The sequence below is a fragment of the Rosa chinensis genome, chromosome 2, assembly GCF_002994745.2.
Source record: "Rosa chinensis cultivar Old Blush chromosome 2, RchiOBHm-V2, whole genome shotgun sequence".
Classification (NCBI taxonomy): Eukaryota; Viridiplantae; Streptophyta; class Magnoliopsida; order Rosales; family Rosaceae; genus Rosa; species Rosa chinensis.
In genome coordinates, this window is record NC_037089.1 from 34570257 (window position 1) to 34597202 (window position 26946).

Below are 26946 nucleotides of genomic sequence, written 5' to 3' on the forward strand. Positions count from 1 at the left end.
TTTTGCTTCTATTCAAGGGCGCTGGGTACAATTTGAGTAGGTGTGTTCTTTTGTCTTAAACTTATGTTATCAAATTTCTATCACACGTTATGATGTTGATTTTTTGGGTCATTTAGCTATTTGATTATTTAATATGTATTTAATATATAATGTAGTTTAATTTAAGAAAAGAATAAAACATATTACTTGTAAAACTTAAGAAAAGAAAAAATAATCTGAAAACATTAGTAAACTTTTAAGAAAATATTTTTTTTTAGCTCACCCTATTTTAAAATCCTAGCTCCGCCATTGTTTATCTCCAAAACTTCTTACTCTTGTTCACTGTAATGGGAGAACAATTCTCATTCATGATATGATTTCTAAACTATTCCCCTATTTTATTTGTCACGTTTATATGTGACTTTAGCTGTCTGGTTCTTTATCTCATGTCCTATAATTTGACGACGACGATCTTGTTTCATAGTTTTAGGTTTGTTACCCATTTCATTCTGGGTTCTTGTCCTCTTCTTAATTAACCTAATAGAGTTGGAAACAACAGATTACTATGACTCTATCACCACAATATTTCCATTAGTTTAGCTGAAGCATAAACCGAGAACAATGTGGGGGGATTGAGGTTGGACAAATTAGATTCTTTGGGTACTTGAGTTGGGACGGTGTTTGGATATTTTTTTTGTTTCGGGGTAAAAAAGAATTTTTAAAATTTAAAAAAAATTTAGAGATCTAAATATTAAATTTAAAGGTAGCAAGAGTGCCGATTTTCAGTTTGACACCATAACCTGGTCCCCTAAAATAGTTGGCCCCTACAAAAGCCAGATGGCTATAAATTGCTTGAGAGCCATATACCCAGAATTCCGCATTCTTCAAACCCCAAAATCACCAGCTCATTCTCCAACTCTTATTTCCTTTTCTCTTCCAACTCCAAACCCAAAAGGGTATTTTCATCAATTCGAGCTTCAATGTCTTACGAGGAGGAGCTCGCTGCTGCCAAGAAAGCTGCCTCCGTCGCCGCTCGCCTTTGCCAGGCATTAACAGGAATTCAGGAACTTTTGTGTATATAACAGGAATTCAGGAACTTTTGTTCAGATGGTAGATTGGTAGTGTTAGTGAGCAAAACCCATGATGGAACCAAAATTGAAAATTGTAAGTAGAGGATGTTTGGAAGCATGATACTGCGAGTTTAGAGGAACTGAAAATGCAAAATATCAGTTTGAGCAAGACCCATGCTGTGAATATGCCCATTATTTGTGTATGATGCATATATGGGGTTTAATATCAGTGTACTGATGAGTGATGACCATGTTTATGCCTTTAGTTTGCGGCTAAAATTGAACAGTGCTTGTGATGTTGTATACAACCTCAACTCATTAAAGGCTTTCCCCCAATACGTGCGGGGAGATTGTCTTTCTTATCCTCTGTACAATACTGTATCTTCTTATCATCGAAAGATAAGTTTGACTATTTACTATTTAGGACTGGGACTCATCATTTTGGAGAACATAGATGTTTCATTAGTGTACCGATACATTGATTTTGCAAATGATTTTGTTTGGGCTGGCTAGAGGATGTTGCTTTCCCCTTAGCTATCTTAATGCGAGGAAGAGGACAGCCATTGGATAAGGGAATGAAATTGAAGAAGTTACGAGGGGTTACTGCGAGGGAACTGAATTCTTGCTACACACAAAAAAGAGATAACTAATAGTTTTTTGCCTAAGGTTGTATTCCATTACAACACATTAAAAACCATGCCATTAAAGGGAGTGTTATTGTGCCACTCCCAAGTTTAGTTAGAAATAAAGGAAGTGATTTCTAACAGTTCTAGTGCAATTGATCTAGTTGAGGCGCAAACAAAATACAGTCTGCTAAAAGGGCGCGACTTCTTTCCAAAGTGAATGTATGAATATGTATATGTGTAATGTATCAGTATGTGACCGTGTATAGACAAGGATATATTAGTTCAAGTCTGATAAATTAGTTGCTAGTTGCTTCGTGCACTTTCTCTTACAATAATATAAAGGGCACCTTGGGAATTATATGTCCTAACTTATGGCCTTTTTATGACCACTTATTTGTTACTTACGCTGTAATTAAACTTTTTATATATAATTCATGCTTAGCAGTATCTCAGATCATTCCAAGTTGATTTCAGTTTTGTTTTCATTTGCTTCAGAAGGTACAACAGGCGCTTTTGCAGTCAGATGTTCATTCAAAATCAGATAAAAGTCCTGTCACAGTGGCCGATTATGGTTTGTTTGAAAACTCTGCTGTGAATGCTTTCAATCAAATGCAGTCTACTTATATACTATTGAGGGGTTTTAAAACCTTGATATCTAAAGGGTAAATTCCATTTGATATGCAGATGTATAATTTAGTAATTAGATTGTACCATAAGTTTACCAATTGAGGATTTAAATCAGCAATTTTGATATTATAGATTTTCTAGCAATTAGATCATACCATTAGCTTAGCATTAGGTGATTTCCCCATTTAATTTAGTGCCAGAGTTTGCTTGCATAGATTTCATACTAGGTGTGTCCTGTCCACCTTATGGACACTCATGATGCGCCTGAAACAAGCGCATAATTTAACCCTGAAATGTCGTTAGTAGTATAAGTAAGTAGGGATCGTTCTATTCCGGGGATTGAGGGTACACCTGTCATTATGAAACAAATAAAGAAAAGTATTATTTACAAAAATAAAATAAAGAATATAAATATATACAATTGTATAAACAAATAAAGAATTAAAATAATAAAGTATTATTTACAAAAATAAAATAAAGAATATAAATATATACAAGTAACAAAATAAAAAGGGGGGGGGTTTAAGAATTATAGAATTGAAAATTAAGATAAATAAAATAAGGAAAATGTAAAAACATATATACAAGGGTGGATCAAAACCACATCCATATGCAAGAAATCCAATTACAATTCATATAGTTGATTTTAAATGTCATGAGAGAGGAGTTGATCATGTGAAACATTCGAAAGCAAATGATTTCCCATATTTTACTTTTCAATGCTAATTAACCTAAGCGAAAGCACCTAGATTAATCCTATCAAACATGCAATCAAGCCCTAGAAAGCTAGTCAATCATGACATGTTCAACGCATTAGACATAGAGAAAGGCTATCAACTCAAGTGTATAACTTAGTATGGAAAAGTCCACCTAATTGCAATCCTCTTTAATTAAATTCGGTCTTTGCACAAAACCTTTACTACTTTGATTCAAGTTTACACAAAACGAAAAGTCGATTTCATGTTCTTAAACCTAGCACCAATTATATCAAAACCCTAAGTGTTTGCAACCACATAAGATTAAAATACAAAAGTTTTCTATCATGCAAATTTAATTAAACAAACCCACATAAGCAACATAAAAATCAACATATAGAAATCACAACTTTATCTCAAAACATATATGTCAACTAAAAATAATTCTCACGAAACTAAGCAAGATTACAAAGAAAGAGGTTGAATTACACCGTGAGATGGAGATGGGGATGAAGGATGAAACGTTATGGATTCTTGAATCTCGAAAGCAAGCTTCAAGGTGGAGGATGGATGATGATGCTCACGGCTCCTTCTTCTTCTTCTTCTCCCTTGCTTGAAACGTTGAATGCACTAGAGAATGGAGAGAAAATGGAAAGGAAATGGAGAGACAAAGAAGATGAGATGGATGAAGGAATGTGTGTAGAAAAATGGAAAGGAAATGGAGAGACAAAGAAGATGAGATGGATGAAGGAATGTGTGTAGAAAAATGGAAAGGAAATGGAGAGACAAAGAAGATGAGATGGATGAAGGAATGTGGTCTTTTGAGAGTGAGAGGAGAAGTGTATTTATAGCCCAAAAATGATGAATGGAGGGTGGAGATGAACATAAATGAAGGGCTAGATATGTTAGACAAATTTGTAAAAAATATCTTCCCACTTGTTTATCACTTGTTCAACTTGAATTGATTTTCCTCCTCAAGATTTTCCACTTGGTTGCAACTTTGATTTTCCTCCTCAAGATTTTCCAGATTTTCCACTTGGTTGCAACTTTGATTTTCCTCCTCAAGATTTTCCACTTGGTTGCAACTTTGATTTTCCACCTCAAGATTTTCCACTTGCTTGGAGGTCCTAAAAATAGAAACTAATAAGAAAAATAGAAACTTTCCTAAAATGAAAAATAGCAACTTACTAAAAATGATAAATAGAAACTACAAAAATATAAACTTTCTACAAATAGGAACTTTCCCAATCAAAGAATGGAAACTTTCCTAAACAGGATTTTAATAAGGAAATAACGTAAGAAATGTAGGGAAATGCAGTTAAAACGTCGCATTAAAATGCTCCTATCAAATTCCCCCACACTTAGCTTTTGCTAGTCCCTTAGCAAAATCACACTAAGACACACACTAACACTCAACAAAAATTAAAGACTCTACAAAAACAATAACTCTATTGCCCTTCAACTTTTTGTCTCAGAAATCTCCTACTTTCACAACATCAAGATTAGCACTCAACCAAGAATCAATATGTAGATATTCAAGAGTTAATTAAAACATATAATCCACACATACACAAGTAGGACTTGGTTGTGACAATGGTGATGGTTTCTGTTAAGCATGCTTCGAACAAGTATGATTCATATCCTCACAAGGTATATCCACTCTTTCTTCTCTCAGAATTCAAGACAATGCTTAAAAGCTTATAATCACTCAATTATATGTGAGAGAAAATATTTTGAGGCAATCAAATAGCTCACATATATAAGAAACGAAAAGCACTTTTTGAATATAATTTTTTTTTGAAAAGATCTCATGAAGGATATCAATTACTTGCACGGATGGACCCAAGCCATAGGTTCAACTCTTGTAACTCATCTCCACAAATCAAAGGCTGTCCCATCTTAAGGATCAAGAAGGTCTTATTTAGGTTGTAATGGGGCCAAGGCTCAAGGTTTTAAGAAACGAAAGGTAAGGAATTTCACAAAGTGTCCTAAAAACCTAGCAGAGCTTATGTAGATGTAGAGACTTCTAGAAATCCACCAAGATATATCAAAACGTCACATCCCATAGAGGTTTTATGAAAGGGCCAAATGTCTTCATGTTAGGCCCAATCTTCACTCTAAACTTCCCTCGAACTAGTGAATTGGACAAAGACGAAATTTTCCAATAGTGGGTCTTCAATTCAAAACAAACTCCAAACTCACCAAGTATGGAGGACTAAAATCCATATACATTTTTTCTTTTCTTTCTTTTAATTTTCTAGCCGTACACATTTTTTTTTTCTTTTTCATTTCTTTTTCACGGCTTTCACATATTTTTTTCTTTATGGACAAGTCTACCCCCACACTTGAACTTTCACCTCTTCTCAATTTTCTTTCTCAATGCCAAATCCTCAAGTAAAGTCCCAAAATATAGCTCCGCTAAGTTTTTAGAACAAAGGGTAGGAGTGTAGCTATACTAAGGTTCAGGGTTAAGGATTTAAGGGTGATGAAAGAAAAGGCTTAATGTAAGCTCAAAGGGGTTTATCTAAGGGAGTCCCACGACGGGCACAAATAGGGACACATGCTTATTTGGCAATGGTGGTAATTCCTAGGTTGCCTCTATCCCTTCCAGAATCAGGGCCATGTATTGACAAAAGTCTCAACAAGCACAAGAGCGAATTCTAGCATTCTCTAGTCCATCAAACTTAATCTATGGCAAGCAATCAATCAAATGAAAGAATAATGAGATCATCAAAACATCGCCAAGAAATTAAGAATATATTTTTCAATTATCACTCCAAGAAAAAGGGACATGGCTCAAATATCTCACATGGGCTTTTATGAATCAAAACTTATCCTAACATGCTCATATTCTGTACCAAGGTTACGAAATCCATATCCACTACACATGCATGCATTTTTCATATATCTCAATTAACCAAAGAATACCATTTTAAAAATCATCTCAATTTTATGATCCTCTTTTAATCATGATTTCAGAGATATAGAATCATCCTAGACAGTTGAAAGGGCATTCTAAGACTCAAAAACAAAAACAAAAGTAACCAAATATTTTTTTTTTTTTTTTCAACAATTTAATTTAATTTCAACACTTAGGTACGGGAACAGGGAGTCTCGATGTGCAATGGGACTGAAACAGCTACCCTTTTTCAAGACTATGTTTAATCCAATATAACTTAGTGTATCACAACATCAATTAAAAACACAAAAAACACAATCCAACATCAACTATTTTTCATTTTTTTTTTTTATATACTAACTACTAAAAACACAATAAAGCAATAACCCTTCCCCCATACTTAATTCATGCATTGTCCTCAATGTATAAACAAATATAAATCATGCAAAGCATAAATCAAGCATAGAAGAGAAAATGAACACAACGAAACCTAAAACAACTTAAAATTTAAGAAAATAAAATAGAAGGAAGAGTTCAAGAAAGCAAATCTGCGTTTGATGGCTCCTCCACAGCTACAGTTGAAATGGGTTGCCTCCCATGCAGCGCTTAATGTTTAAAGTCTTTCAGCCTAGACTTGTACCTCCATTTACTCTTTTGGAGGAGCGGTATGCGGGCGAGTGGCAGCCCTCTTGCTGGTTTCAGCCTTCGGAGGCGGGTCCTCATGTTGTGATGCAGTAGCGTCCTTGCGAGGAAACCCAGGAGGATAACTCTGCAAGTTATTGACTTCCTGAGCAAGCTTGTTTATTGCAGTGTGACAGCGGATCAAAGAGCAGTTCATCTCAGAGATGTAATCGATCATGCAATTGACTCTCCAATCTGTCACCATAATACCATCGCGGAGAGAGGAACGCAAATCATCAATCGAATTCGACAAGCTTTCCAGGGTGGCCATAGGGCGAGGAGCACGAGCAGCTGGTGAGGAAGAAGACTCTCCGGGATGCAGTCTGGGAGAGCGACGAGGCAGAGGAGGGGGACTGCGGGTACGCTCACGGATAGGACGATGGTCCCATGGACGAGTAAGCCCAGCTCTAGTGGCCGCTTGACGACCTTCTTCCTCCAAAGAGAGAACATGGCGTTGATTGACGCCCCTGCGAGGGGTTACCTTGGTTCTAGCCATGAGGAAGTAGAAGGAATTTGAGACTGCACGCTTAGAAAAACCTTAGTAAAATCTGGAGGAGACAAAAAAGGATGTATATATGAAGCACAAAATAGGGTAGAAATCTCAACAAACACACGGTTTTAAAAAAGCTTCTCCGGGAAGGAGAAAGAGTTATGACAGTTCACGGCCCAAGAAACACGTATGCACATGAAAAACTCCCCCACGCGTAAATATTCCTTTCTTTTCCTGGATTTATGGCAATTAGACCTGCTTTCGGCTGTAGCTTGTCTGTCACAGCTCCTCGAGATTCGTTTGGTTCCCCCACGTGTCTTCCACGCACCAACAGCTTTTCCGTGTTTTTGAGTGACTTTAATCCAACGCGTAGATTTAATCTCAGAGATCGTCCATCCAACGGTGGAGATCCGCTCACTCGTTCTATAAATAGGTGCATTCTGAGCGACTGTTCACTCCAAAAGAAAATTCTTCCGAGTTCCAGTCTTTCTCTCTCAACCCTTCAGCCTTTCTTTCGAAACTCAATTCCTTTCTTCATCAACATGGAACCACAAACTCTGCAACTAATGGAGCAACAGACCCAGCAACAAATCGAGGATGGAGGAAACAACCAAGCAGCCGGGACTAATAACCGGTGGGCTCCCACACCGCCTCAACTAAGAATCCTCAAGGGCCTTTACTATGATAAGGGTTTTAAGTACCCAACTCCAGAGCAGATTCAAGAGATCTGCCTCCATCTGAAACAGTATGGGCAGATCGAGGACAAAAACGTCTTCTTTTGGTTCCAGAACCTCAAGGCTCGTGAGAGGCAGAAGTTGAAGGAATTTCGGAACGTTCCGGTCGGTGGATCTCTCGATCTCAATTTTGGTTCCACTGGTTCTACTAGTAATGATAGATCCACTGACAGATCCATTGATCTAAACTTTGGGTCACGTGTCGGCTATGGTGCTGATGGATCGATCATGGAACAACGAGGAGAATATCACCAGGAGATTGAAACCCTTCCACTATTCCCCATGCATGGTGAGGACATCTTGGGCAACATGAAGACTACTTCCGAGGGAGGTGGCGGTTATGGCGGTGGCTCTCACATTTCCCTTGAGCTCAGTCTCAACTCCTACAGAGATGCAGACATGGCTTAGTATAGTGTTTCATTTTTTTTTTTTTTTTTTTTTTGTAAATAGCTTAATTAAATAAGACTGAATGAATGCAGTTTTTTTTTTATATATATAAAGGACTCAAAAATAAAAGACAAATATAAATATATATTGGACTCAAAAATGAAAGACAAAAATATAAATCTCTTCCCCCACACTTAAATATTGCATTATCTTCAATGTAATCAATTAAAAGCATGCAATGAAATAAGTAAGCACAGATAGAAGACATTTACGAAAACAAATCCTAAAATAAAAACAATAGAGAAAAAAATGAAAAATAAAAAGAAATAGGGAAAGAGAAAGCAAATCTGATTATATTCTGAATTGGGTTGCCTCCCAAGTAGCGCTTGTATTTTACGTCTTACAGCCAGACGGTACCTACATTAAATAAAGTTAGTAACTATAATTAACAAAGAAATACAAAATAAAAACAAGTATAACTATTAATTACAAACTACAAGTATAAACAAGTATATTGTACATAAGACACAAGTTAAGTACTCAAGTGAGTATAAAACGTGAAAAGTATTTTTACAAGTTTAAAGTGCGAAACAGCAAAATAATTTACATGTATAGAGTATTCACAAGTATTTCTTTAGTTATAAACATTATTGATATCGAATCAAATTCCAAGCGGTAAATCAAGTGGACGTGCGGCCCAAGTATAGTCGCCTAGACACAAACTCCCTTTCAAATCGTTTGGGCAACCTTACTGAAATGGCCAGGTGGGGGAGGACGAACATGAGAGGAAAAATCCATTTTGGCATGAGCTACTCCCACATAGTGGTTTAGGCCCATTTGCAAGCACTTCTGGATTCAAAAACCCGTCATGAACGTTGTCCCCTTCCTAGACACCATTTCACATAGGCTTTCTTACTAAGATGAGAAAGTTCATAAGTGTGAGGACAGTTCAACAAGTGTTAATAAAGGCCGCCCTCAACCTTAAGGGACCTGAGCTAGGTACCAATAAGGGGTTTAGGCCAATATTAATAAAAGAGACTTCACCTATTCCTCTCAATTTACAACCTACAATTAAAATTCGTGTTCAATAATATAAATAAAAATTTAAACTAAGTTTCAAACAATTTATATACAACAAATATATACAATAAATGACACAATTTAACAAGTGATTTTTCAATCCCCGGCAACGGCGCCAAAAATTGATGCGCCTGAAACAAGCGCATAATTTAACCCTGAAATGTCGTTAGTAGTATAAGTAAGTAGGGATCGTTCTATTCCGGGGATTGAGGGTACACCTGTCATTATGAAACAAATAAAGAAAAGTATTATTTACAAAAATAAAATAAAGAATATAAATATATACAATTGTATAAACAAATAAAGAATTAAAATAATAAAGTATTATTTACAAAAATAAAATAAAGAATATAAATATATACAAGTAACAAAATAAAAAGGGGGGGGGGGTTAAGAATTATAGAATTGAAAATTAAGATAAATAAAATAAGGAAAATGTAAAAACATATATACAAGGGTGGATCAAAACCACATCCATATGCAAGAAATCCAATTACATTTCATATAGTTGATTTTAAATGTCATGAGAGAGGAGTTGATTATGTGAAACATTCGAAAGCAAATGATTTCCCATATTTTACTTTTCAATGCTAATTAACCTAAGCGAAAGCACCTAGATTAATCCTATCAAACATGCAATCAAGCCCTAGAAAGCTAGTCAATCATGACATGTTCAACGCATTAGACATAGAGAAAGGCTATCAACTCAAGTGTATAACTTAGTATGGAAAAGTCCACCTAATTGCAATCCTCTTTAATTAAATTCGGTCTTTGCACAAAACCTTTACTACTTTGATTCAAGTTTACACAAAACGAAAAGTCGATTTCATGTTCTTAAACCTAGCACCAATTATATCAAAACCCTAAGTGTTTGCAACCACATAAGATTAAAATACAAAAGTTTTCTATCATGCAAATTTAATTAAACAAACCCACATAAGCAACATAAAAATCAACATATAGAAATCACAACTTTATCTCAAAACATATATGTCAACTAAAAATAATTCTCACGAAACTAAGCAAGATTACAAAGAAAGAGGTTGAATTACACCGTGAGATGGAGATGGGGATGAAGGATGAAACGTTATGGATTCTTGAATCTCGAAAGCAAGCTTCAAGGTGGAGGATGGATGATGATGCTCACGGCTCCTTCTTCTTCTTCTTCTCCCTTGCTTGAAACGTTGAATGCACTAGAGAATGGAGAGAAAATGGAAAGGAAATGGAGAGACAAAGAAGATGAGATGGATGAAGGAATGTGTGTAGAAAAATGGAAAGGAAATGGAGAGACAAAGAAGATGAGATGGATGAAGGAATGTGTGTAGAAAAATGGAAAGGAAATGGAGAGACAAAGAAGATGAGATGGATGAAGGAATGTGGTCTTTTGAGAGTGAGAGGAGAAGTGTATTTATAGCCCAAAAAATGATGAATGGAGGGTGGAGATGAACATAAATGAAGGGCTAGATATGTTAGACAAATTTGTAAAAAATATCTTCCCACTTGTTTATCACTTGTTCAACTTGAATTGATTTTCCTCCTCAAGATTTTCCACTTGGTTGCAACTTTGATTTTCCTCCTCAAGATTTTCCACTTGGTTGCAACTTTGATTTTCCTCCTCAAGATTTTCCACTTGGTTGCAACTTTGATTTTCCACCTCAAGATTTTCCACTTGCTTGGAGGTCCTAAAAATAGAAACTAATAAGAAAAATAGAAACTTTCCTAAAATGAAAAATAGCAACTTACTAAAAATGATAAATAGAAACTACAAAAATATAAACTTTCTACAAATAGGAACTTTCCCAATCAAAGAATGGAAACTTTCCTAAACAGGATTTTAATAAGGAAATAACGTAAGAAATGTAGGGAAATGCAGTTAAAACGTCGCATTAAAATGCTCCTATCAACTCACAGGCCGTTATTTGACTGAGCATCTTTTCAATTGAAAATAGAGACTAATTCCTTATCCCAAGAGCCATTCAATGACAAAAAAACTGTATCAGCTTTGACATTGTATATTAAAATATATCTCTACTGCTATAAAGCCAGGCGTGGTTTTGGTGTCAAGGCTTCACCAATTTTTTAAAGTCCCCAAATTGTCCACCACAAATACAAAGTGCACTAAAATAAAAGATATCGAACAGGGTTATTACTGTAAAATACCAACAAAAATGAAAGAAAATACAGATACGGAAGCATTGTGCGGGAGAGAGAAGAAAAGGAAAACTACCGGTCGCACACGATCTGCAGACGACGAGAGAAACTGCCAGGCGCACGATCTCAACACAAACAGAGACTCGGGTCACTCGGGGTACATATGGTTCCATCAGTACTCACCCCTCTCCCAGTTTACAGTTCATACAAGTCGAACATAAACACAGAAAAAGGAGCAGAGTGAAATCAAACACAAAAGGAGGAGAATATTATTATCATTGAGGTAAGACTTGATAATTGTCATTGGATAAATTTCAGATTTCGATTTTCATATTCACTTTTCGGGTACTGGTGGGTTTGTGTATAATTTTGCGGTTTTGGTTTTCGTGGGCATACCATACCATGCAGTTCGTAGAAAAAGCAAATTGGTTTTCGTTGATTAAAGCATAAACAAAAGTCCGAGAATTGGTGCAAAAAAAACACAGAGATAGGTATGGTTATGCAAGTTGAACCAGATTTAGAGGGTTCGAGTATTACAATTTAGTTTCTTGGATTGTTTTCTCATAACTGATATGGTTTTGATGTAAAAGATGGATGCTTTTTGTTTTTGTTTTCTGTTGTTGCTATAATATACGCATATACAGTTTGTTACTTAATACGTTTCAACGTCAGATTTTTGTTTGTTTAGAAGTTTCAAGTTTCGGAGTTGTAATTTTTGGGTTGGAATATATTTGCAGACATTCCTTGAGTTGTTTCTTTTTTTTCCTTTTAGTCTACTTGCAGTCAGACCATATTACTAGATTGGCTCCTCTACTCATTGGTACCGATAGAACAAACACAGCGATAACTAAAACTCTGCTCAATCAGGTAAACTAATCTCCTCATACCACTTATCGTAATGTTTACTCTTTCCTGATCTCCCATCATTATCATTCTCTAATGAATACATATATTGGCATTTTGTATGGTTTCTTGGCAGGTACAATCTCTAGTGTTCCTCAGGTAATTTGTAACATCATATATCATTTGTGAAGTCAGGTACAATCTCTAACAGTTATCGTTTGTTATTATTCCGGTGTTTTTCATAATCTCTAGATTTTCAGGTACAATCTCTAATAGTTATCGTTTGTTATTATTCCGGTGTTTTTCATAATCTCTAGATTTTCAGAAATTGTAAGTTGATACCTTGATGAGCAATATTATTCCATTTCTTTGGGTGATTCAGGAAGTACCATTCTTTATAGGAACCAAAATAACTTCATGCAGAAATTGTACCGACTACAAAAACGAGTACAGGGTGTTACAAGTACTGATATTGAAGTGATTTTGGTTAATTCAAATTTTTGCTCTATTCAGAATTGAAATAATTAGTTTTAATACTGAAGGCCATTTCTACATTCACTAACTCCTCTTTTCCTTTTTCTTAGTGAAGTTGCTTCAAGAAATTCATACTTGAGTTTGCAATTTGGGTGGGAAGCAACTGCTTCAGCAATCTCATAGTTTTTCTTTTTGTTTTCCGTCACTTTCAGCAGAGTAGGTACTATTTAAGATTGAGATTGAGACAGAGTGCATCCAGGAAGCAAAGGCTCAAGCAATGGTAAATCCTTGATTTTTTTTTTTTTGATCATCTGTTCTATAAATCGCTCTTTTAGGAATTACCTTTTCAACAGAAACAACTGCAATATTATACTTTTCTATAATGTTGTATTATTATTTTTTAATTTGTGCTCAAGTTTGGCAGTAGACGTGTAAATAGGAAGCATTTTGGAATTTGTCATCAATTTTAGTTTTGGATTTTGAATTTGTTTCCTATTGTTTCATTCCACAATTAATAGACGTACAATATGATTATCAGCACTTTGGAATATCAATTCTTTAGTTTTGAATTTTAGATCAAATGTGTTTCAAGATAGCATGATTTGTTTGGTCAGCCACAATGCCTGAATTTTCATTATTTTCACTACTAGAAATTTTCCCATTGCACACTGATTTGAATTAGTCCCTATTGGGACAAAGCACACTGATAAAAGTGGCTAAGGTCATTAGCCACTATGCAGCCACTAATTCCCTATCAGTCCCCTCTATAGCAGGTGCTATTGGGGCAATCCACACTGATAACACAACAGTGGCATCCCAAAACCCAATGCTGCAAGATACCTTTTTCCTTCCCACTATTACTGAATCAGTGTGTATTCTCAATGCCACCAACATCAGTGGCAAAATTGGGAGTATATATAAAAAAATAACTCAAAACTATACTATACAATTCATATAAAACTTCAAATATACTATATATTTCTATAATATACTGTACAATTCAAAAAAGTAAAACAAAACTACAACATAAAAAAACATAAATCTCTTCATGTTCCTCCCCTTAGCTGCATCTGCTACCTCTACCTCCACCAACTTTCATATGGTTTCTGTCAAATAAATCAAAAGCTCAATAAAAGACTTTCAACATACACAAGAATGAAACTGAGATATAGAGCGCTCCAAAATAGCAAATTTATTCAATTCAATCAATATCCTAAATTTAACATCTTAACAACACATATCAAAAATGTCTAAGAATGAAAATAATGAGTTCTTGTATATGATTATTAAAAAACGCCACTGATACCAAAACAAGATACTCAAAATGATATACCAGCTCCAAACCAAATAATCAACAACCATAATAGCCACTTTTAGCAACAGATTAAGTCACTATCCCAACACATACGTATATGTAGGAGTTAGTACCTTAAAGAAAACAAAGGCAGATGAATATTTTAGAAAGTTCACAAATTCCATGTTGAATTTTTCTGTTCCAATGTAACACAACTTAAGATCATGGTATAACAAAACATTATTTTTCAGTCCACATGGTTTAGCAGTGCCATTATTACTAAATGTCTTGGAAACCAGTTATATTCATACAAAGATAATATCTATTAGTTTCTTATCGCTAAAACAAATTAGCAGAAAGTAAACTCCTTCATTATAAGAAATGATTTTCAAAATATGAGTGTAGGGTTTGTCTCTGCAATGATTTTCCTTTAAGAAATATGCTTCCAGAAGTAAGTTGACAGCATTTATATACACTAGCCTTCCTGCACGCGAGCTGCGCATGCAGAAGGGCTGCGCTCGCGCGTGCGTATTGTCCTTCCTCTCTTGCTACGCATGTTTGAAATGTTACTCATGAGTGCAATATAATTTCTATGTTGCATATTACCTAAGTCCTATTTTTCATGTACAGGTTTTTTAAAATATTGTATATGTCTTTAGCAATCCATTAGTAACAAACATAAACATGCATCGATATATACAAATCTTTACAATCGAAACGTACTTTTTAAAAAGAAACTGAAACAAAGTGCCTATATAAATATTTGTTCGATAAAGTAAAGTCCACATGCTCCAATCAACTCCATCTCAGCCACCCATTTGTCATCAGTCGTTGCCCAAACTACAAATTGAGAGTACGAAGAACAGAAAATTATTTAAAAAAAAAATAGAAAAAAAAAATAACAAAACATAAGATAGTGTGTTTGGTTTTTTACTACAAAGTGAAATGGATCTACTAAGTGAAGTACATACCATGTAGTTAGATAATTCCTTTGCTGCAACACATTTGCTCCAATTATTGGATGACGTTAACTTGCTGGAAGCAAAATCTCTTTATAAACAACATTTGTTGTGAACACCCCTTCCTCGCCTTCAAATGAGCCTTTCTTGACTAACACTTTGGTGGTAGCCTCTGAAATTCCTCGTGATAAAGCGACATATAACTGCCCATGACTGAATACATGATCTGGAAGGAAGATGCCAACATTCGGTATTGTTTGCCCTTGTGATTTATTTATAGTAAGTGCAAAACTCAACTTTACAGGGAATTGTTTTCTTGTCATCTCAAAAGGGAGTCCAGAACTCTCGGCACTCTTTAGAGATATTCTTGGTAAGAATACTCTAGTTCCAGCAAATTGACCAGTTAAAATCTCTGCGTCAATAAGGTTGTTATATGATCCACGGCAAGTCAATCGTGTACCATTGCTCAATCCCATCGTAGGGTCAATATTTCTCAAAAGCATAATGGGAGCACCTTTTTTTATAGTTAACTGATGTGGGGGCATACCAGAAGGTGAAATTGAATTTAAGAATTCTTGTTGGTACATATTTCGGGTGTCATCCTCAACTGAGCCAAAAGAGTACAGGATCCGTTTAGGCCCTGGAAATTGTTTTATAATCATCTCATTAAGCACGTCAACATCATCATTCTTTGGAGTGATTATTGCCCTTTCAACCATGTACGCTGCATCATTTACATGAGATTCCAAATTAGGAAAAACTTCATTAACTAATCGGTTGATTGACTCTTCACCCTCCCATGGTATGGCCATACACGACGGTAATCGTATCATGTCTTCAACTACAAATGGTTGTCCTCCATTACCAACATTAAGTAAAAACTCTGAGAACTCTGGATCATTGATAGATCTCATATTTTGCCGCAAATGAAGAATCCTCACATCTTTCCAAAATGAAGAGTTAACCAGACTGGCTTGGACCATATGAGACCTTGTACCCTTATGGACAACAGGCAGAACTTGTCGGAAATCTCCCCCAAAAATAATCACTTTGCCCCCAAATGGCAAATCAACACCTATTATGTCTTTAAAAGTCCGATCAAGACCTTCAAATGCAAATCTATGCATCATTGGTGCCTCATCACAAATAATCGCTGATGATCTTCGTATCAACTTTGCTAAATTAGATTGTTTACTAATAGAGCATGTAGAAGATGCATCAAGATTGAGTGGAATTTTAAACCTGGAGTGTGCCGTTCTCCCACCAGGCATTATTGTTGCTGCAATTCCAGAAGTTGCTGTTGCCAGTACAATATGATCATTGCTTCTCAAGGTTGCTAAAAGTGCACGATATAAGTATGTTTTTCCAGTCCCTCCTGGACCATCAACGAAAAATATGGCATTGTCATTGCACTCTATAGCTGATATTATTGCATTGTATGCAAATGACTGATCCTCATTCAAGAGATGAACTGCATCGCAGTCTTCTTGAGGAATGATAATTGAAACTTCATCCTGTATTAGCCTAGGCATTGACGAATCTTCACCATAATCTTCATCCATTTCAGGAAAATCATAATCACAAACAGATTTAGTATGTTGCACCAGCAATCCGTTTAAGTCTCGTAAGAGTCTGTTTGTGATACGTGCACTGACTGCAGTGCTTGAAGAAGCATAATCTTCTATCATAAATTGGTAAAATTTATCCCATAAACTTCATACCCCATGAGGCTCGCAATAAACCAAGATAGTGACAAACAATCTCCTTAAAGATGAAGGCATATGTATGCTTGAAGCCTCATGTAAACATTGTCGGATACTATCATTGTCTTCTAACAGACCTCTTTGTTTAGCTGCTTTCTTAAATGTTGGTTGCAAGATGCCATCTACTGTCCTCAAATCCTCGTATGATGTAGGCCCTCTAACATGGAAGTAGAACTTTTCTCCTTCTGAAGGAGATACCGTATATATTCTACCAATTACTTTTTGGTTAGTCTGTCTTTCCTCCCATGTCTTATGTTTGCCAATCCATCTGAATCTTTTAGGAAACCCTCGATATAAGTATTGGCGCGCACATTCATAATACATGTTCTTAGTAAAAAACTCTGTGAGCATCGTCATTGAGTTTCTATCATTTGCGAGAACATCTGTTACCCTTTCATTGGCATTAAAGAAAACACTCTGTCTATTTGGAAGATGAATTTGCAATCGTTCCACTGAAGGATACATACGATTCATTACAAATTTGAATATTCTCCACAAAGCCTCTGGTGCACAAACCCATCTTGCATCAACAAAATTCCTTATTTCATCTTCATTAGCTTCGGGTCGAACTTCAAATGTTACTCTATCTGGACCTTTGTAGACATATTTGTACAAATACTTAACACTCTTAATGCTGCAACAGACTTCGACATTGATATGACAATCATATTTTGATTGAAATCAGATTCTACATTTGGGTGAACATCTCGCCTACGGTAAATGGGATAAGAGTCATTCCCTTGATATTTGTTGGCTGAAAAGGGCTTAGGATAACCTCGTTTACAACTCCCACGCTTCATACATGGGGCATTACGCTTATGTGCTCCACATGGACCATGTATCATGTGCCTCAATCCGGCATTGTACAACTCCGGTTCTTCATCTTGACTTGGTATTTCAGCTCGAACAATTTTGTCATAATCATCCGGGTTATTCAACTTATTATCGTCATTTAACATGAGAAGCATATGAACATGTGGGAGACCACGTTTTTGAAATTCGATGACATAAACATGTGCAACAATAGTACCTAAGACCCCTTTTTTGATAACATCTTCCTTCAGCTCTTCAAATTTGGCACGAAAAATCCGGGTACATAAATCAGGGCGATCTTGTGAGAAAAATCCAGGTAATAACTCTGCCTTTATTTCTTTCCAATTCGGGTTGCATGTCATTGTGAGGAAAATATCTGGCTTCCCGTATTTTTGGACCAAAGCCATTGCATCTTGGTATCTCTGGTGCATATCACGTGGACTACCGATAAATGAGGAAGGTAAAATAGTTCTGCGACCAGTGTTACCTGTTTTGGTATTGTAAGTGGGGTTAAACACCTGTTTTTAAGCATACTAAAGTCAACATAAAAGTTTATAATTATATAATAATAATAATAAAGTTCATACCTGCATTGTTTTCACCGGCATTTAGCGAGTCTTGGAGTCCATTATAAAGTTCACGTCGCAGGGTATCTTGATTACTGCGAATCCATCTAAGCTTTTGTGTCTCAATGCCAAGTCTGAGACCATCCTATGATGATTTCCTCAACTTTAGGCTCCTTCTCCTCCTCCTCTCTGACAGGGTTCACATTGACGATTGCAGCATGCTTGATGCTTTTTTCTGAGAAGAGTTATGAGCAAAACTACATGAACATCATTTCCTGTTACTTCAATTTGGAAGCTCCTTTGCCAGTGACCCACCCCTATTATTTCCATGAGCACCCAAATGTTTTTTTAGTCAATTTTTCGGAAACTAGAGCAATTAATTATGGGGATGATTGGAAAAACAAGTAGATTTTAGACTAAACAGAACAAGAACAGAGTGTTGGGTAATTACCATCAATTCCAACTACTACCTTCAGTGTCTTGGATTGCGATTTCTCGTCGTGCACAAAGACCTTATCACCACCTGTTACTGCAAATGAAAATAGAGAAGAGCGATTAAGGATCGGTAAGCAGGAGAACATTGCTAGAAAAAAATAATAATAAAAGAATAGATTTTGAAGAGAAACAAATGAAGACCCATATCAAGAGTGTTATACCAATTTATCAACGAGAGATTGATAGCAATTACCTGCTCTTATTGTGCAAAGTCTTAAAAGGGGATGAAGATCTGAAGATAGCAAAACCATTGAAGATCTAGAAATAGCCAAACCACCGAATTTTTAGAACAAGGGACTTGGGACTTGGGACTTGGGACTTGGGACTTGGGAGTGGGAGCACTAAAGAGAGAGAAAAGAGAAGAGAGAAGAGAGAAAAAGAAAGAATATAATAGAATTTTCAGTGGCCATTGTCAGATTCTAGTACAAAGGAAAAATTAAAAAAAATTGGTTATCCACAATTATAAGCAATCTATGGCAAAATATCTCACCTACAATACTTGATACCAACTTATTCCACTCAAATAGTAAAAGCTCCCACACATATTTCATTCGTGGCAAACCAAATGTTGCCTTTGCTCGTATTTGTTGTGGTGTTAGCTACATGAGTATAAAATGCACTAATGAATTAAGCTAAGTAATCAAGGTTATCAGACAAAACATATCAGAATGAAACAAAAAAAAGCTAACTATTGGTACCCACAAAAAAAAGAAGCAATACACAGAAACAACCCAAAATAAGACTTGATGATCAATATTCAAACTTGATTGAATACTCACCACCCACAAAGGAAAAGCATCAATTTATCTGAGACCAATCCACATCTAAGAAAATTGAGCACTACACCAAAAACTTTTTTAAAAAAAAAACATCAAATATATTAGGAAAGCTGCCAACTCTTACTGAATCATATTGAATGCTATTGATTGACAGAACAAAGCATACTTGAGACCACAAAAAACCACAATTTTTTACAACTGAAAAAGAACCCAAATCCAACAGATACCTATTGAAAGCTTCTTCCCAAACTCGATCAAAAGTCTAGCAGCCACCTTTTCTGAAATAAACCCAAACCTTGCTCCAAAAGTTCACGAAGTGGGACTCTGCTGAGGGAAGTAATGTTTTAAAATTTAGGGTTTTCAAAGATCAAAATCCGGATTTTGAATTTCAAAGGAAACTGATGACGATATTTTCCTTGGCCATTGATCTGGACCGTGAGCTTGACTCTTCCAGTCCTTGGCGAAGGGTCAAGCTCATGGTCCAGATCGATTGAGAGGAGGGACGAAGAGAAGAAACCAAAATCAGTTCCACATTTCCCAAACAAATTTTTTTATAGCTAAAAAGAAAAACTACTAGATCTGATCTGATTCTTCATAAACAGTTATAGCATTAGAGATTGCCCCAAATCCTTTCCAAGAATACTGATTCTTTGCCGTTCGCGCAAGAACATGTAAATCAAATCACCCAATTACAAACCATCAATTTGGGGCCCCAAATCAAAAATCCCCAAATTCCCTAACAGAAAACTGACCCCAACACTCTAGGGGACATATAGATATTGTAGATCTGCCGCCTCTCCATAGCTGCAAATTTGTGGGAAGATTAGATCCCCAATATCGAACGCCTAACGAAATGTCAGAGATTACAGAAATATAATAGCGTAAACTTGAATCGGCATCGTCTATGCCGACGGAGGTCACTCCTTGATGAGATTGAAAAGGATGACAATTGTGATGGTTGCAACAGTTACCCAGAAGAAAACACTAGAGAGGGAGAGATCGAAAATTAGGAGGAGGGGAGAAAAACTAGATCTTGTTTAGGTCTGGAGAGAGAGAGAGAGAGAGAGAGAGAGAGAGAGAGAGAGAGAGAGAGAGAGAGAGAGAGAGAGAGAGAGAGAGAGAGAGAGAGAGAGAGAGAGAGAGAGAGAGAGATGAGGGGAGAAAACTCTGGATGTAGATCTAAATTAGGTTTGAACTCTGAAGGGAGTATATCAAAGGAAGTTTTCTCTCATCGTCAGATCAGCTCTTCATCACTAATCCGACGGCTATAATTAGAATTGACTGCCATATAGCCATGTGAAGAATTGTTGAAGTCCTACTTTTTCATTCTGATAGTTTGAATCACATAAACAATGCTTTATAGCATTCTTACTATTCCTTGTTGACACCATTATCAGTGACGTAGGGATTAAATAATTAATTTCTTGTATGTACTGTATACATTAGAAACTGATGATCAGTGACAGACCACAAAAAAACCACTGATTGTTTATATCAGTGTGAAACTATTCATTTATCACACTGAAGATTTTCAGTGGCAAAAAAAGAGGTGCTAATGGGGAAATTTGTAGTAGTGTTTTAGCTGTACTGGTGGATTGCAAGAAGTGAATTTTGAACTTTAATTTCCAGAGTCCACCCTTTTTGTTGAGGTAAAGAGACGTACTAGGATTAAGTGATTCCAAGTGTATGTAGTTAGTTTAGGTTCTTGCCATAACAGAGCTTGGAATTAAGTTTAGGTTTCTTTTAACTGAATTTACTCATCTAAATTTTGTTGTATGAGTAATTTACTCTTTTTTCTTTTCTTACTTTTTCTTTGGTCCAGACGATCATAAGCTTGAGTGAAGATCTAAGGAAAAGTTGAGAAGCTTCACGTTACTTTGGTGATTGCAACTTTGAAAATTTCAATACGTTCAATTTGTTTTGTCGTTTGTTATTGTTTATTTATTGATGCCCTCTACTGTTTTCCTATTTCATTTTGAAATCTTGATATGATACTTTTACTATCCAGTGAACCTATTTAGCCATGGCTCCAAAATGTTAGAAGAAATGAAGGAAGAAAAAGCAAGAAGAGTGTGAAAGTGAGTGAGGAGGACATTTGGTCGAAGAAGCATGCAAAATTAGAAGGTGGGGAGAAAAAATAATCAAAGCCTCCACTTGCTGTTTCCCTACATGATAGCTTAAATCAACTCAAGATAGCCTAATTTATTGAAAAAGATATATATGCTATTGAGTTTTTTCGTTTCGAATATCCTTGGGATTAATTTTTCCATTGAAAAGTTAAGAGACAATGACAAACATATGCTTTCACAAAATTCGCAATCTTTCTTTCATTTGTACAGTTTCAATCCTGTAAGAGGAAACATCTAAGTTTATGCCCACGCAAATATTTTTCTCCCAAAATCGTTTAAAAAGAAAATCAATATTATTACAACAACACACTCAAATGAATTAATTTCTCGCACCTACGAGTGCAACCCTTTCGCATGCCGCACATGTAGCAACAGACGGAGGACAATATGCATATGTGAAATGTATTTCCCAAAACAAAATCCGCACGTGAAAGCATGACCTTTCTGTATGTGTTTTGATACACACATAGTAAGAGAGGAAGGACAATGTGCATATGCGAAATGTTGAGTCCAATAACAATTCACAGGCTCTTTGATACACGCATAGTAAGAGAGGAAGGACAATGTGCATATGCGAAATGTTGAGTCCAATAACATAATTCGCACGCGCGAGCGCGGCCCTTCCGCACGTGCATAGCGCGCTCAGGAAGGCTAGTTAACTTATAAAGTCCAAACTGAAGTGGTGACGTTTGGCATTCATGCGTTTACACTCCGTATAGCTATTAGGTTTCATATAATAAACTGTCAATAACCGCCTTTCTTCTTTCTGTTGGTTACTTGAAGGTTCACAGGCTCTTGTTAGTTTTGTTCTGGAGAGGAAACTTCCTTCCGAATGATTCTCTCTAGTAGCTGAGGAGGTGAGTATGAATGCAGATTAAAGAGACATGTAGCTTCTTTTTTTATTTATTTCTTATCATCCTTCTCGCTAGAATTATTAATCAATCTTTTTTCCAACTTTTATATTCTCGCTAGGATTCGGGAGATCTTCGAATAGACAGTGGCAGGGAAACACTAGAACGCATCACAAAACTTGTTAACGATACTCTTGCCAACAGTGACAGTTATATTGATTCTAATTTGACCACTGAAGATGTGCTCAGGGCTATTGACAATGGCAAATCTGAAGGTGGTTCTTGTGGCCGGCACTGGGTTTTAGATCCCATTGACGGTACCAAAGGGTAAGCTTCTGGACTTTATATTTGACAGCCTCTATCATCTGTGAGATAAACGTATTGTAAAGCATTAGTTGAGGTTGGGAAGAACACCAAAGGTCGATTGAAATGGTATTTGGCTGATGGTTTTATTATGATTTTGACATTTTGTCTTGTACCCGGTCGATTTACAAATTTGTGATTACCCTTGCTGAATAGCCGCGTGTTATGTCTTGCATGCATGTAACTTGAATTGCTGAGTGTAAATCTGGTTCTAAAATACATTTTGTTTGATGTTTTACTCCAGGACTTTATTATTTTCTGCATATACATGTATAAAATTGTTTAAAGCTATTAATGTATTGGTCATCATGTCCCAAAAAAAAAAAATGAATGTATTGGTCAACATGACAAAGTTTCAGGCCTAACAGATGTCCATGCATTCATTTACAATAATCTGCAACCATTTTCTTTTTGTATGTTGCTGATGTCTTGTTCTTGGCTATTTGCAGACATCATTGGGGCTTTTATATTAAGGAGCTTTTTCAATGTGATCTCAAGCACTCATGCTTTTTATGTGGTTATTTTTATGACCATTTTTACACATTTATACTCTGTTTCTTTTTTAATTTGAAAAGTTCATGATGTGAAATAAGATCTCCAGTTAAATAATCGTTTGGTTTCATTACAAGGATGTCAATCCTCTATATGGAAGAGTTTAGTACATATTTATTGTGTTTCTATGTGTGTGATTTCCTAACATTTTTTCTTTTCTTTTGCTTCTGTTTAGCTGGTTTTATTGTCATGTACTCCATATTATAAACCTCGCATGATGAGAGTATTATTGTTGGATTGTGCCATAGGTTTGTTAGAGGAGACCAATATGCCATAGCATTAGCATTACTGGATGAAGGAAAAGTTGTGTTGGGTGTCCTGGCTTGTCCAAATCTCCCCCTGGCGTCCATTAGCGATGATAATCAGCATTCTTCTCATGATAAAATTGGTTGCCTTTTCTAACGCAGTTGGAAGTAACCTGAGTTTACAAGTAATAAAGCCTAAAAAGATAAATCTGGAGTCCACCAAAGAATTTGAGAAAAAAACTCTCATTTAATATTTGATATGATAAACTGATCCTAATACAAAACATGATGATGCTTATATAGGCATCCAAGACCTAAAATCATAGGCTAACAAGAAATCCTCAAAAATCCAAATTTAAAAGGAAACTAAAAACCTAAAATAAAAGAATTCTAAAACAAATGTAAACTAGCCTAAAAATATTAAATCCCGAATCGGATGATTAAAACGACATATTCTGGCTTAAATCCGTTAGGGCTCACTAAGTGAGTTTTGAAGATCTTGTCGTTCCCATTCTGGAAATGTATCATGCGTCTCAAACAGACATTCTGGCCAAAAGTTGATCAAATCTGGTTCTCAATCAAAACCTGACTTTTTGTATGCGTAACTCGAAAGGTCCAAAACCAAATCTTCTTGAATATTCCAGCAGCTAATAATCTTATTACGAGTGAGTTATCTATTTTCCAATCACTCTTCTTGATTCTATGCCGCTTCTTTGCTTTTATAATTTTCTGGCTAAACCGGGCCCATTCGCATCCTACATCATTTTCTTTGCAAAACTTGGTGCAGGAACATATATGCAGCCATTGGATGGTTCATCATCGCTAAAGGTCAGCAATAGATAAAGTTTATTCATAATAGAGAATAAAAAATAAATTGAAAAAGTTAACATTAAGATTTTTTTATGGTATCCTCCAAGTGTATGTCAGTGCTACTGAAAATCCTGAAGACGCCTCATTCTTTGAGTCTTATGAAGCAGCACACTCCTTGCACGTCTTGTCTAGCACCATTGCCAAGGTATTGCATCCTTGTTTTCTTCTTTACAAAAATTTATATTTTTTTATTGTCTATCGAATATTACGGCTGAAAAAATGTATTAATTAACAGAAACTTGGAGTCAAAGCACCGCTAGTTAGAATTGACAGCCAGGCAAAGTATGGGGCACTTTCCAGAGGAGATGGAGCAATATATCTTCGTTTCCCCCATAAAGGATATCGCGAGAAAATATGGGATCATGCTGCTGGGTGCATTGTTGTCACTGGTAAAGAATTCTTTCCAATACTCAATTCTTCCTTGAATTGTGATGGATGGGGCTTTATAGGATAAGCTGCAAGCTTGAAATCTAAGCTTCCTCTTAGGAGAGGATGAAATTAATAGGGTCTTGATGATTTGAATTACAATGTTTAACTTGTGTTAGATCCAGATAAAGTTTAGATCATTCATTCCCGGAGATACTAATATTTGTTTCAAGCTTGTAATCATGGCTGTGTACAGAATATGGCATTCAGGTCGAAAGACACTGAAAAAGTGAAAATAGGACTGCATATATGGAGTAGTTCATGCACAAATTTAACAGGGCAAAATTAAGAAGTGCTATAAAAGTACAATAGTTTCTAAGTCAACAATTGGAGTCCGTTTCTAGTTGCCTGTAATTCCCAAAGTTATATAAAAATGCACTTAAGTTATGAACCCAGAGATGGAAGAAAGGTTTTTACATTCTTTTATTGTATGAATGAGATAGCTGCTAAGTTGATGGGTGGTTTTGAATCTTGAATTCTTGATTGACTGAACAGACCATATATTAATATCTTGAGGATTCTGTTAGTTTCATTTTATGTCTAGTTTGGGTAAATGGTGTTTCCTTCAATGTTTTATTGCGCATGGAAACCCTTGAGGAATGCATCGGTGAGCTTATGAAACTTCCCCCTTAGGAATCTCTCCAGAAGAACCCCGGCAACAGCTATTATGTGTTCTCAGTTTCTTAGCTGTATACTTTATAAATTAAAACTATGGGAGAAGAAAAATGTACCTGCAATCAACACATGTTTGTCATCATTTTACAGAAGCTGGTGGTGTAGTCACAGATGCTGCCGGAAATCCATTGGACATTTCAAAAGGGAGCTATCTGGATCTTGAAACAGGCATATATAATTGTTACCAACCAGAAATTGATGCCATCACTCTTGAAGGCAGTTAAAGAATCCTTGGAGGAAGAGAAAGTTTCATCTTTGTGATTCTCTTTGGAGGTCCTAACCTAGCATTTGGAGATTCACCTTTAATACTTGTCTAATAATATTTCTTGTCTAGTCGAGCACCTTTTGCAATTTCATGTTGTGCTAAAAAAATAAACTCTGGAGGAGATTCTTTCTTATGAAAAAAATCAAAAATGAAAGAATGAGTTCAATAGAAGCATTTGTTCTTTTCCTTCGTGCTTTTTTGAGTGCTTACTCCTCTTCAATAGATAAGCTTGAAATTATCATCAACTGTAGATGCAAAACAGGGTTTTTGGTATAAAATAAGATAACTACTCTCTTCTGGTTAGCATTGCATTTTCATTGTTCTTCCAATCTGATCTGCATCACTTCCATATTACGACTTTTATAGACCTGCAAGCAGTGCAAGCTTAAACACATCTTGCAAAAGCCTTCTCATATTTCATCCGCATCATTCCTCATCACTTCCATACAAAGTAATCTGAGTATGTGGTGGGATCTGTCATGTCTAAATGGCTAAATCAAAAAGAAAACATAAGGACTCCTCATGAAGTGACCTGAATTTCATGGCCATGACTTTGATATTACAAAGAAACCAATTTGTGATTTACTATTAGTAAGAGTAGACTGCTGCCTAAAGTCAAAGTCAATCATATGGCTATCTGTTGGTTACTAGGATAGTAGGACGGGTCAAAATGGATTTAATATTTAAATAAGTTGACAACCTGTTGGATTTATTAATGTCTAAGCATGAAATGACAGAACAAACACAGCAGATGATCCAAATTCAAAGAGTGATGGAATAAGGGGTAAATATTTTATTAAAAAGCTATGTACACTTCCACTTATGTACACTTACACAGGAACATCAGATGGGTAATCCTAGGGGTGTCTCTTAATTGTCTCTCTTAGCCGTTTCTCCTGCTCAACAAGATTGGAAAGAGGACAGTCGTATACATCAGTGAATGATAGGAGCATTTTAATGCGACGTTTTACTCAGTTATTTCCTTAAATAAATCATCCTTCTTTAGGAAAGTTTATATTTTTAGGAAGTTTCTATGTTAAGTAACTTTAACAAAAGTTTCTATTTTTAGGTCTCATGGAGCAAACGAAGCTGAAAAGAAGAAATGAAGTTTTCCTGGTCCAGCCAGGAAACTTTGTCAAAGCAAGACTCCTGAGCCTACTAGGAA

The 26946-nt window shown here is 35.9% G+C and overlaps 1 long non-coding RNA gene and 1 pseudogene across 1 annotated transcript; one reads left to right on the forward strand and one right to left on the reverse strand.

Moving 5' to 3' along the window:
• The first annotated feature begins 773 nt into the window (after positions 1 to 773).
• LOC112190895 lies at positions 774 to 25893 on the forward strand (annotated as a pseudogene).
• LOC121051451 lies at positions 17268 to 19256 on the reverse strand. The gene is made up of 5 exons (XR_005805762.1): positions 19117 to 19256; positions 18820 to 18967; positions 18583 to 18660; positions 18153 to 18448; positions 17268 to 18052 (listed from the first exon to the last, which is right to left on the reverse strand). It is a non-coding gene; the product is annotated as an uncharacterized LOC121051451 (long non-coding RNA).
• Positions 25894 to 26946: the final 1053 nt, after the last annotated feature.